Source organism: Enhydra lutris, unplaced genomic scaffold (assembly GCF_002288905.1).
Source record: "Enhydra lutris kenyoni isolate GAN:26980312 unplaced genomic scaffold, ASM228890v2 scaffoldscaffold22, whole genome shotgun sequence".
In the NCBI taxonomy this organism is placed as follows: Eukaryota; Metazoa; Chordata; class Mammalia; order Carnivora; family Mustelidae; genus Enhydra; species Enhydra lutris.
In genome coordinates this window covers 28,904,504-28,917,830 of record NW_019154106.1, presented here as the reverse complement: position 1 = coordinate 28,917,830, position 13,327 = coordinate 28,904,504, and positions in this window count along the sequence as shown.

The window sequence follows — 13,327 nt, the reverse complement described above, 5'->3', positions numbered from 1 at the left end:
AAAAAAAAAAAAAAAACTTTACAGCCTATCCTCAGCCTCTGCCCAAGTCAAGCACCCCAGCATCTGTCCCTTAGCCCCAGTAAGTGAAAGCCCTGTTTTAAGTAATAATTTCTATAGAAATTCTCTCTGCTCACAGCAAGACTGTCTTTTACACAGTGTTCTGTGAAGTAATACAGCAACTCACCCTGAACTGCCCTATCCCAAACCAAAAGGAACATTCTAAGTTACTTTCCTAACAAATACACAAACAATCTTTCCTTAAAGAAGAATGCTGCATCTGTATAAAATATTGTAAGCACAGAGGATGAACCTGACATGGAAATCCAAGAAGGTTTCCCAGAAGAAGTGACCTGTAAGCTTTAAATTGTCCTTATTTCAATATTCTCCCCAAATAAATATTAGGGTAATGCATGTGGAGGGACTCAGAAGAAATATGGCAAAACATAAGCAATGAGTCACTCAGGGGGAAGGACTTCTGGTAATTATTTTCTTCTTTATGTTTGTATACTTCCCAACTTGCTACAATGTATGTATTACATTTGGCATAAGAGGATGAGATGGTATTTTAAATGTCTCATTTCTGGTTTTTCCTTTCCATTTCTTTTGTCACCACCAACTCCATGGTATGTCACTTTTATCTGGACTCTCTCCCCTGCTCAATACCTAACAGTGGCTTCTTCCTACTTTCTCCTCAAGACCTCTTAACTCTGCCATTTCATGCTTCTTCATAATTCATCCCACCCTATCCACCTCATCATATTCCCCTCTACACCCTCTCATCATCCAAGGATAGAATCCTACCTTTCAGCAGGAAAATGACAGCCTTTTCCCTATTTCTGAGGGCTCTCAGGAAAATACCCCACAATGGCTAAAAATCCTCTGTAGGGTAGGTGGTAAGAAGTAGAACTGAATACAGGGATGTTGGCATGTTTATCTTCTTTCTAGGAATTGATGTTATTCATTTACGAGAGTCTTAATTGCTGCTGTCCATAGCTGCATTTCATAGATAGGGTTAAGTAATTGCCCATGGTAATACAACACTGAAAGGCATGAGAGCCTAGATTAGGACCCAGGTCGGCTGGACACCAAAGCCATGCTCTTGCCTTCATACCATGCCCTTGGCAAGGACAACATGTCATACTTATATTCACTTAACAGTTGTGGTAATTGACATTGGCAATTAGTAATTACCAATTACCAATATTGACACATTGACATTGAAACTGAAAAATTGTTTCTAGCCAAGCTAATTCACTCCCAGAGCTCTTTCAGTTTATGGCTCATAATTTTGTACATTTTATACTGTATTTTTGCTAATTGTTTCTTATGTATAAATCTCTTCTCCTTAATTAGATCATTGGTTTCAGGAAGTGATGACCATGTGCTAAGCACATACTAAGTGCATACTAAGAATACGGAGACTAAGAACTTCACTTCATTTGAAAGCTTGCTTTATCAAAATAATATTTCAAAGGTTATATAATTCCTAACTAAAAACCTTGAGTGACAGGATAATTTACCAATTTAGGACATGGTTAATAAATGAAATAATATTTCTACAGAGGCCAAGAAAAAGGTAATGTATCCCTTATTAAACTATTTATTATATCATCCTTTCTCAATCTTTCCCAAACACTGAGGGTTCTGCCAGTCTTACAAAGATACACAACTTGTCACTGTAATCTACAAAAGGAAGTACAGATGGATATACAAATTTTATTTTTTTAATTTCATTTTATTTTTTTGGACATAAAAAATGTTAAATGCTATGTATTTACAGAACAATGGGGGTAGCTGGAGATAGGAAGATAGCATTCAAAATGGGTGAAACCAACTCAAACTTGCATTCAAGAAGGAACCTAAAGAAATAATTTAATATGCCTACAATCTGATTTTACCCAACAAATACCTGAAAAGGGAACAGCACGTGGGAGATTACCCTTTAAGATATTTCTGCAATGAGGCTTTTTCATGTTGGTTCCCAAGTAACTCATAATTTTGAAAATTTCAAAATGTCATAATTTGTTTATTAGCATTACTTTTAGAAGAATAGATTTCATGTTGCCACCAAATAGGAAATAAAATTTTCTACCTGGTGAAATATTTCCCTGGAATATTACCCATTCTGCCTCATGAGAGGGAGTGGAATGACAGATGTGCTGTTATTAGCAAATCGTCATCTCCATTAGGACAAATTTCATGAGTATCTTTTCTTGTAGGGAGTCCCAACTCCTTCAATCTCTGCCCCCTTCCAGCATTTTCTTTTTGGGTTGGATCATATTTTCATGTACTTGTTTTCATTTCCTAGAAGGATTATGCATCTCCAGGTAGACTCTATGCTCTCCGGGGCTGGTTTTCTTTATATTCTGTAAACCCCCTTAGCTCTTTGTAGTGGCGTGCTGAAATAGCCAGTCAACAAATCAGAGCGTTATTGGATTTAATTCTTTTAGGGAAACAGAAGTGGGGTCATCCCTCTGCATTGCTCCTTGATTCTTTGGGCTTCTCTAAAACCGCATTTCCAAACACAGAACAGCTAAAATAACAACAGCACATGCTTGCCTTTTCCCGGTACCATACACTTTCCAAAGGGTTTCCATGTATCTTATCTATTTCTCACCCAAATCCTAGGAGGTAAGTAGAGCAGATATGGCCCATCTCATTTGATAGATGGTAAAACAGAGGAAGAGGGAGGTTAAGTGACTTGCCCAGACTCTCACCACTCCAGTACATCTGCCAGAATTATCTTTTTAAAAATAAATATAAACATGACATTCCCCTGCATAAAATCATCAACAGGACCCCGGCTGTCTAGGGGGTAAAGTGCAAACTCCTTAGCGGGGCACACAAGTCCCTTCACATCCTGGCCCCATGCTCCTTACCAGCTTCATCTTCCACTACTTGGCGGGGCACCCCACACTCCCCAGCCACCCACAGCTGCCCCCCACACACTCACACATCATTAGCACTCAAGCCTGCATGCCTTTGGATCCTTGGCTTCTGCTCCCCGGAATGCCCTTTTGGGTTTAAACCTTTTGCTACCCCCCTGAAATCCCTATTTGGCCCCCCACATGTAAGTCACATGAAACCTCCTTTATAATCTTGCTTCTGACTTCCTTTCTGTTGAGCAAATTGGCCACGCTTTACAAGCCACCGGCTCATACCTGGTATGAGCTCCCCTTTACCCTGCTCTATTTTTGTCTTTTTATCCCCACATAAACTTGTTACCTTCTTGTTACTTTCTAACATACTATGTGATTTGCTTGTTCTTTAAGGCTTCCTATCTGTCTCCCTCTGTTAGAATGTCTGCTCCTGTAGGGCAGGGACCTTTGCTGATTTTCTTCACCTTTCTGTACCCCAAGTACCCAGGACAGAATCTGACACATGATAAGTGTTTGGGAGATTCAGAAAGCATTAATTAAGGGACCTTAGTTCTGACACTGAGGCTACAGAGTTGAAACACATTCCTTGGGCTAGGAGAAAGGGAAGTGAACTCCAGCATTCTGGTGCACAGAGCAGGGAGTGCGGTGATGGTGGTAAGTTGGGGGCGGGGGTGGGGGGGGTGTGGGGGCGGGAGTGAGATGAGAACACAGATAAGGGGCAGCCAAGGAGGCAGGAGCCTGGCAGGTGTAGATGAAAGTCACAGACAGGAAAGGCTTAGACTCCATCCAGTGGGTGATACAGAAAGAGAGCCTTGACAGCCACATGCAAGTTCACTAAGTTCAGAAGGAGGTGGGGGAGAATCTTTGCATTTGAGAAATTACAAGTCACTTTTTATAACTTGGTCTCTGGATGCATATGGGGGTAAGATAGAAGGCCAGAGAACTAATAAGTGTAGGAGAGACACAGAGCTCTCGAACATAACCACATCTTTGCCTCAGAATCAAATGCAGCTGGGTTGTTTATACCTCCCAAAAACAATGTTCCAGAACACCTCTTTTCGGGGTGCCTGGGTGGCTTAGTCCTTAAGCGTCTGCCTTCAGCTTAGGTCATGATCCCAGGGTCCTGGGATCGAGCCCCGCATCAGGCTCTCTGCTCAGCAGGGAGCCTGCTTCCTCCTCTCTCTTTCTGCCTGCCTCTCTGCCTACTTGTAATCTCTGCCTGTCAAATAAAATAAATAAAATCTTTAAAAAAAAAAAGCGTGCAATTTGATTCTCATATATATGATATATATTATTTAATATGCTTTATAAATATATATAATTGCATCAGAATAATTTATTAATGTATTTACATATAAATTAATATAATTACAAGTATATAAGAGCATCAGATTCCACAGGTTAATATATATATTAGCATATTTTAAAAATATATAAAATATTTATATATATTTAGTTCAGTAGTAACTGCACTGATTACTTAGAACTTAACCATTTTTTTCATGGAGGACTATTCTGTCCTTCACATTATTTTATTTATTTGTTTGTTTATTTTTAAAATTTTATTTATTCTTTTGAGAGAGAGAGAGACAGAGAGGGCACAAGCAGGGGGACAGGCAGAGGGAGAGGGCGAAGCAGGCTCCCCGCTGAGCAGAGAGCCCGATGTGGGGCTTGACTCCAGGACTGGGAGATAGTGACTGAGCTGAAGACAGACACTTAACCATCTGAGCCACCCATGCGCCCTATCCTTCACATTATTTAGAAGGAATTGTGCAGGACATAGTAAAAAGCAGGATCAGCTTTGTTACTGTTTTTAAATGATCCACAGGCAATGTACTTCCTTGTTGTTTGTACCCGGGAATGGACCCCTCCCAAGACCGCACCCCTGGTATGCCGCCAAATATGTGTGCTTTTCTGTATGCATATTATGTTTCAATAAAATGGTAAAAAGAAATAAAAGGACTATCTGGGGCAGCTCACAGAAATGTTGGGTGAGCTGGATTAGTAAGCTTGAGGCTGCTCTTAAAACAACACCCGAAACTGCATGGCCCACCTGGCCTACAGAAGCCGGAACCGCCGCTGCTGCCCAGGGGACCTGTGAGGACAGGCCACTGGCGCTGTAGCCCCTGAAAGCCAGAAGCCTCTGCTGCCACCTTTGCCAGGCAGGTTACGCATCGAGTTTTCTCCTTCAAGTTGCAGGTTCACAAACAGATCCAAGCGAGTCTAACTGATGGAACCTAAAGTCAGATGTTGGGGAATTTGTTTCCTGAATTCCCTCTCGGGGGACATAGCCATCAGAAGGCTGAGAATCACAACAAGGATGTCTAAAAAGTGATAAATAGCCAAAAAATATGAGACAGCCCACTACAACCTCCTTCTTAGCTGTGTGTAATACCAATACGTCTTCGTTCTGTACTTAAAAATAACACGTGAGCAGTCACCCTAAAATTCTCCGAAGGAACATAATGCAAATATCTCTCAGGCAGCTAAACATGCTACCTTTGCCCAAAAGGGAGACCATCTTGAAGGAAAAAAAAAATGTTCCTCCACGTACTGCATGCAGTTCAGAATCTTAGCCCGGGATGGTATGTGGCTCCAGATGTGTCTCCTCAGGGCCCCATGAACCTTAACACAAAGACAGGGTGACTCCCTCCAATGCACTGAATGTGCAATAGAGAAAGGTCAGGATTTCCATAACAACTGCAGCTCAGGAAAGAGGAGAATGGGAAACATGGCAGTCAGAGCAACCCTCAAACGTAGTGGGGTTGAGGACTTCTTGCCGTGGTGGTGGTATAAGATCTTGGTTAGCCTGTCTGAGAGCTTCTGATTCTGCCTTCTGGAGAAGTCCTCTGAGTCCATTATCCTCCATGGCATCCTATGAGAAGCACTTTGGGAAGGATGCTTTCCTGGTAGCCTCAGAGTACTTCATAGCCCACTTTACCTCATAGGTATGAGTTTAGGGTCCGGGGTGGCCTTACGGATTGAACAATTAGTGGCTGTTTCCAGAAAAGTCTGGAGTTTCTTTGGTGATAGACTGTTGTGAGACAATTTTCCTTGGGCTTCTTGCATCTGTATGTGTCTGAGATGTTGAAGCACTGATAGAGCCTTTAGTTTCCAACTATATTTTCAAGGGTGTTTATGTAGAAGACAGTACGTGGAAGATAACAGTAGTGTTTTCCTCCACAACAAAGGTCAAGCATGCTTACAGTCCCTTATAAAGTATTTGGGCTCCCTAAGCTTGAGGTTCCTTTCCTGGGACGGGCACATCAGACACAAATCTGAGCCCATCTAGACAAGAAATGATGAGGATCTGAAGAGAAACATAAATAAAAAGGATAGAAAAGCTGTTCAGGGGACACCTGGGCGGCTCAGTTGATTAAGCATCTACCTTGGGCTCAGGTCATGATCCCAGGGTTCTGGGATCGAGTCTTACATCAGGCTCCTTGCTCAGCAGGAAGCCTGCTTCTCCCTCTGCTTGTGCTCTCTCTCTCGCTCTCTCTCTCTCTCTGACAAAATCTAAAAAAGAAAAAAGAAAAGCCGTTCAAAATTGGGGGATATGGTCCCTCCCTATACCCAATGTTTCCTTCCAAGTGAAGAGAGCTCTACAAAGTGTCCCTCTGGTCTCCGCCTATCTTTCTGTGCCTCTGCCCAGTGGGAAGGGGAGTGATTGCTCGGATCAGTGCGTGTGGGAAGAACAATAAGGCTCATCTCACATTCAGCATTTTCCACGGGGGAGTGGGCCTCCCATGGTATGCAGCCTTGTGCTGGGAAACGAGGTATTGTTCTGCACGAGCCTGCATAGTGGGGACCCAATCTGTTACTGCCTCTTTTTCCTCTTGGGCAAGCTAGCCACGGAGACCATAATAAGTTCAGTGCTCCTCCGTGGTGTAAGTCTTCCCACGTCCGAGGCCTGCCCATCCAGCCTTGCCTGTGGCCACGTAGGTAAATCTGCCCAATTCTGGAGTTGAGGTTTACCAGCATATTAAGAGGTCAAAAACCATGACCTACCTCTGTTAGTAATGAAGATGCTATTTTGTCCCACCTCTGCCTCTCGTGTGTATTCTTTATTTCCTGTTAAAAAACAACTCTGTTGATAGAATTCACATACCGTACAACGCACCCATTTCAAGTCTGTATTTCAATGGATTTTAGTATATAGATTCGCAGTGTCATGTAGCTAGTACCACGGTGATTTGGGGAACACTTCCATCACCCCACAAAGAAACCTCTCACCTTTTAGTTATCAGACCCCATTCTCCCCCCTTTACCCCCACCATGGAATTGTACAATATGTTCTGTTTCTGGTTTCTGGCTTCTTTCACTTAACATAGGATTTTCCACGTTCATTTGTGTTGGAGCATGTATCAGTCCTCCATTCCTTTTTACTGCCAAATAAAGTTCCACTGCGTGCATCTTCCACATTTGGTTTATCCGTTCATCATAGGATGGTCATTTGGCTACTATGAATGTTTTTGGCTATTATGAATAATGCTGCTATGAACACGTGTGGACATGTTTTTGTATTTTTTCAATTCTCTGGACGTATGTTTTCAATTCTCTGGATGTATATCTGGGAGTGGAACATAATAACTGTATGTTTTCCAAAGTGGCTGCCCTACTTTACATTCTCATCCTCAGTGTATGAGGGCTCCAAATTCTCTACATGCTCATGAACACTTGTTACTGTCTTTTTTATCACAGCCATTCCGGCAGATGTACAAGGGTATGTCATGTTGGTTTGATTTGCATTTATCAGGAAGCTAATGAATAGTCTTTCATTGACCTGGATGGTGGTTAATTCTGTGATAATTTATTGAAGTGTGCACTTATGATCAGTGCATTTTTCTGGACATATTATACTTCAGTACAAAAGTTTATTTAAAAGTACATATTCCACATCAGGAAAAGACTTCTTACATTCTATTTTAAAAATACAATCATCACCGCCTGTCAAAAAAGAAGAGCTAAGAGCAGTGGCTTTAAATGGAGACAGACTTGAATAGGAATCCATGTTCTGTGTTTCCCGGTGGCAAAGCTCCCTAACTCTTCTGAGCCTCTGTTGCTTCATCTTTAAACACAATTTCTTGAAAAAGTAGTAATACTTTACAGGATTGTGGTTAGTGTGGCTCCTGTGGGAGCTCAAAATAATGAGTTTTTTCTAAAAACATAGAACTTACTTGCTCGTAAAAGCTCGTCTTGCATTCACATTCTTTGCAGCTGATAAGCCTCTTGACTAGTAAATGCATTTTTCCCCTTCTGGTATAGACATGCCTTTCTGAAGTCATTAAAAAATATAAATGATGAATGTGTCTTCCTTAGATTCAACAGAGTTATGAACGTTTCAATGATTGGTTATGTCCTGTGAAGTGAATAAGTTAACCTTATGAATTTCCTCTTACTACAAAGACTAATGGGAAGATTAATGTTTTCTAATGCTCCAAGTTTTGGAGATTTAAGGCACTGTATTAGTTTTACTGCTCAGTCTACAGCTCAGGTGCAATATGTTCCAGTGAGTCACCAATCAACTGGCTTAAAAGGCTGTTTCATCTATAAAGTCACTATAATCATACATTGCATCACTAGCATAAAATTTAATTATTGGCTGTAAATCTCTGAGATCCTAAGATGATAGTTGCTTTGTAAATTCAGTGTTACACCACAATAGCACTAAAAGAGATTCCAAGATGCCCACCACAAATACACATTACCAAAATTTGTGAATTTACACTTCTGTAAACTTTTTATTTACAAAAGTATGACTTTAGATTTTAGGTTTTTCTCTTTGTGTCAGTCAGGATTAGGTTCAACTGTGTATAAGAGAAATCCAATGTAATGGTGGATTAAACAAGTTGAAGATTTATTTTTCTCTTAAGTAAGATAAGTCCAGAGGTAGGCAGTCATGAGCAGGCACTGCATCTTCCTGATGTTATCGGGGACATGGACTCCTTCCATCTTTCCTCTCCATCATCATGGCTTTGACCATTAAGGCCACATCTTGGTCTTAGTTTGGTTGCTGCAATTCCCGCTATCAAGTTTAGCAAGAAGGAGAAAGGGGCAAGGGCAAAAGAATCAATCAGCTTCCAGGCTAAGTCTGCTCCTTTTTTAGAGTTTTCCAGAAAGGTACTCTCCAAATCCCCATTTACATCTTACTGGCTATCCCTCTCCAAAATAAGGCTGATAAATTTAGTTTCACAGAAGGGTACTTTGCCACACCTATGCTATGGGGAGGGCTTTGCTACCGAGGAGTAAGAAGATAGATAGCAGGTTGACAAGTGGTAGTCTCTGCCACATTTTTTTTTTTTAAACTCTTTTTTATGTCTTTCTAAGATGTTATAATCATCTATTTTTCATTCACAATTAAAATTTGAGGCAATTTTCAGAGATCTATCACAAGTCATTTTAGGTAACTGTTAAAGTATCATTCACTAATATAATAACTATTTATTGAATTTTCTTTGTGTCTGACACTTTGATAAGTGAAGAGATGCAAGAATGAACACATCTCACCCTAGAAGTCAGTATACATTGATTCAGTAAAAGGATAATGATTATTAATTTAAATGATGCCTATTTCAAATGGGTTATCCTTGATAATATAGTATTACTATTAGGTAATCAACTACATGTACTATTTTAACATAAAAATATGCTTTCCCTTATCAGGTGAATAATTTCACAGCGTTGAGATGCCTGATATAGACTTAAAGACAAATTTTAGATATCAATATGCAAAGCATTCTCCTTATAGAAAAATTACAGATTTGGTCCAATAATAAAATTTCAAGTGAATATATTAATATGGCCCTTGCTAATAGAATAATTAAAAATATAACCAAATCCATGTTTTCCAGGATGCTTGATTGGAAAGAGCAAAGAGATAGCACTAGAGAGAAAGCAGACAAATTAAGCAATAAAGAAAAACTATAAATATTTGTTAGTATTTTTCAGGTAAAAAAAATCAGCCAAGAGAATATCATCTTGCAGAAGACTGGAGCCTTGAACTTCTTGGCAATTCATTTTTTGAAAGTTTCTAGGTATGTTTTTAAGAAACTCTGAAGATTATAGTGACAGGTTGTTATCGTGGTGGTATAAATGACAACTCTTATTTTATTGCCTTTAACACACTAGTGACCTGTATTTTATTTCAGGCATAGGATGAAGGTGAAACCAGTCAGCTCCAATTTCAACTGGCTGCAGATTTCTTTATCTTAAGTATTTGGAGTATTTAAGTATTTAAGTATCACTGGTCTAAGTTAAGGAGACTTACATGAAAAAGGAAAAAAAGTCTATGGAAACACTTATTTCATTTAGCAAAAATAAAGCTAAAATTTTTTTCATTCCTTTAAAAATCAATTTGACTGGAGGTATCTTTTTTCTTTTCTTTTTTTTTCAAAGTAGGTTCCATGTTGGACATGGAGCCCAAATCAGGGCTTGAACTCATGACCTTTAATCAAGACCTGAGCGAGATCAAGAGTCAGCCATTTAACCAACTGGGCCACCCAGGTGACCCATTTGTAAATGACTATAAGCCATGGGAATATACAACATATGCTTTTTCTCATGAGGTTGGTCCCTATCACCCTCTTCAAAGTAGTTCTCCTACCCAGTGGCTATTAGGGATGGAACCCAATTCTCTATTTTGAAAATTAGGATGAAAGTTTAGAAAAATGAGTTTCAAGCCGAGGCACATAAGCTTCCTATCCCCATTCAAGATGCATCCTTTAATTTTACTCTTTCTGGTATCCCATATACCTAAGCAGTATCTAGTACCTAACAGAGATAAATATGTATGAATGAATCAGTGAGTGAAAGGCTAAAGTTTAAAATGATTTTGCCCATATCCTTCCACCATCTCCCTCTCAAGAACTTCCCTTGAAAGGATGTTCTTTTACTTCCCAAGGACCATACAATGAAGAAAAGTGGTAAAAAAGGGTAAGACTTAGAAATGTTTGATAAAATGGCACATGTCTTTTTTGTATTTTTAGAACTTAGTTGGCATTCTTAGGACTTTGCTCTAAGGTGTCTTGGAGGAGGAACTCAGGGATTATTTTTTCAGGACCAGTAGATATGTATGGACCACCTGCTGTGTGCTGGGCACTGAGGGTGGGAGCAAGGAATGCAGTGTAAACATGACACGTTCTTAAGTTCCCTGCCCTAGGTTCAGTTTCTACATCATCAAGGGTCTTCCCTGCAAGAATGAATCCTTTTAAGTTTGGTCTAGCCAGATGTTTCTGTACTCCCCATCCCTCCTTTTTCCCCCCTTCACCTACCATATTTTATATTGAGATATAATCATGATATCAACAAACTATACATTTTTTAGTGTACAACTTGATAAATCTTATATATGCCTACTACCAGGATACAATCACCACAATCAAGATAATGGACATGTCCATAACCCTCCCCCAAAGCTTCATTTTATGCCCCTTAGTAATCCAACTATCCCTCCCCTTGCCTGTACCCAGGCAATAACAATCTACAGTGCTGCTACTTAAGTTAGTTTGTATTATCTACAATTTTATATAAATGGAATCCTCTAGTATGTCTGGATTCTTTCATGCAGCAGAATTATTTTGAGATTAACCCATGTTGCATATAGCAATAGTTTATCTTTTTTAATTGCACGGTAGTATTCTATCACATGGATATATAACAATTTTTTTTTAATTTATTCAGCTGTTGTGGAATATTCAGGTTGTTTCACATTTCTGGCTATTACATATAAAGCTGCTGTCTTTTGGAAACTAGTTCCTCAAAAAGCTAAACATAATTACCATACAACCCAGCATTCCACTCCTAGGTATTTGCCCAAGAGAGATATAAACCTGTGTCCACGCAGATCCTTGTGCATGATTGTTCGCAGAAGCATTATTCATAATAGCCAACAAAATGGAAACAACCTAAATATGCATCCCCTGATGAATGGATAAATAAAATGTGGTATATTCATAACAATGAAATCCTATTAAGCAATAAAAAGGAATGAATGACTGATAAACACTACAACTTTGAAAGCATTATGCTAAAAGAAGCCAGACACAGAAGGCTATATATTGTAGGATTCCATTTATATGAAATATCCAAAATAGACAAATTCATAGAGACAGAAAATAGAGTAGTGGTTGCCAAGGGCAATTATTCCAGCACTGTTTAAAAGACTAAATTGCCTTTGCATCTTGGTCAAAAGTCAGTTGACAATTGTGAGTCTGTTTATTCTTTTCCTTTCATCTGTTTGTCTGTCTAGATTACGATTACCATTACTATTACCATTCTGCCTTCCTACCAGCAATTTATTAGAATTCTAGTCGTTCCACATCCTTACAGCACTTGGTATTGTCAGTTTTTTCTTTTAATTAGCTATTATAGTAAGTGTGTAGTGGTATCTCATGTTTTTAATTTGCAGTAAAATTGGGTTGTTCTTTTTCTTACTGATTCTCCCATCGTTTAAAAAATTTTAATTTTCCCTTGTTTCCTAAAAAATAACTACCTCAGGTGTGTACCATGGCCTTCTTGTTGTGTTTTCGTGCATTTTTAAGAGGCAAGCTTGTAATTGCCGTAAGTTTGCCTCAGAATATTAGAAGGCATTGGCTTGAGTTCAGGACAAAACTTTGGAGTCACCTTGACCTTCTCTTTCTCTCACACCCCACGTCTGATGTCATTAAATCTTAACAGCTTTACCACTAAAACATCTAGAATTCAGTTTCTCACCACCACTCCACCGTCTTCTCTAATTCCATCTTCTGTAATAACTTCCTAACTGGTGTCACTACTTTTACCCCAGCCCAACCTACCTCAAATTGCAATACACCTGCCAGAGTGATCCTTTGCACAATAAAGTTTGATCTCCTCACTCTTCTGCTCAAAACATGTCAGAGGCTTGCCAATTCATTAAAAGTCAAAGCTAAAATTCTTATTATGGCCTAGGAGACCATGATCTGGCTGGCCATGGCTATTTTCATTTGTTCTTTCCTCTTCTCTTACTTATATCCAGCCCATAGGCCTGCTTGCCCCTACCTTGCTGTTCTTACGAATAAAATGCTTTCCTGGGGGTTTCTTACTTCATACTTTACCTATTTTCTTCAGTTCGTAATATAAACTGAACAGTTTCCTTCCATCACTGTACCTAAAAAGGCATTAACACAAACTTATACACAAACTACCCTTTCTCTCCGTTTTTTTTTTTTCCTTTTTTTCCTTCCTCCTCCCCCTTCTGCTTTTACCTTTCTTGTAGTGCTAGTTAACAGGTTACATACAGGAATTCTTTAGTAATAGCTAGTACATTCAGTGCTCACCGTGTTTTAAGCGTTGTATATATTAATTTACTTAATCCTCATAACGGCACCGAGGTAAGCACTTTATTATTCTTATTTTTCCAAGAAGCTGATACACGGATGTTAAGCAGTTTCCCCAAATCACACGTCCATCAGATGGTACAGCGGGGATTC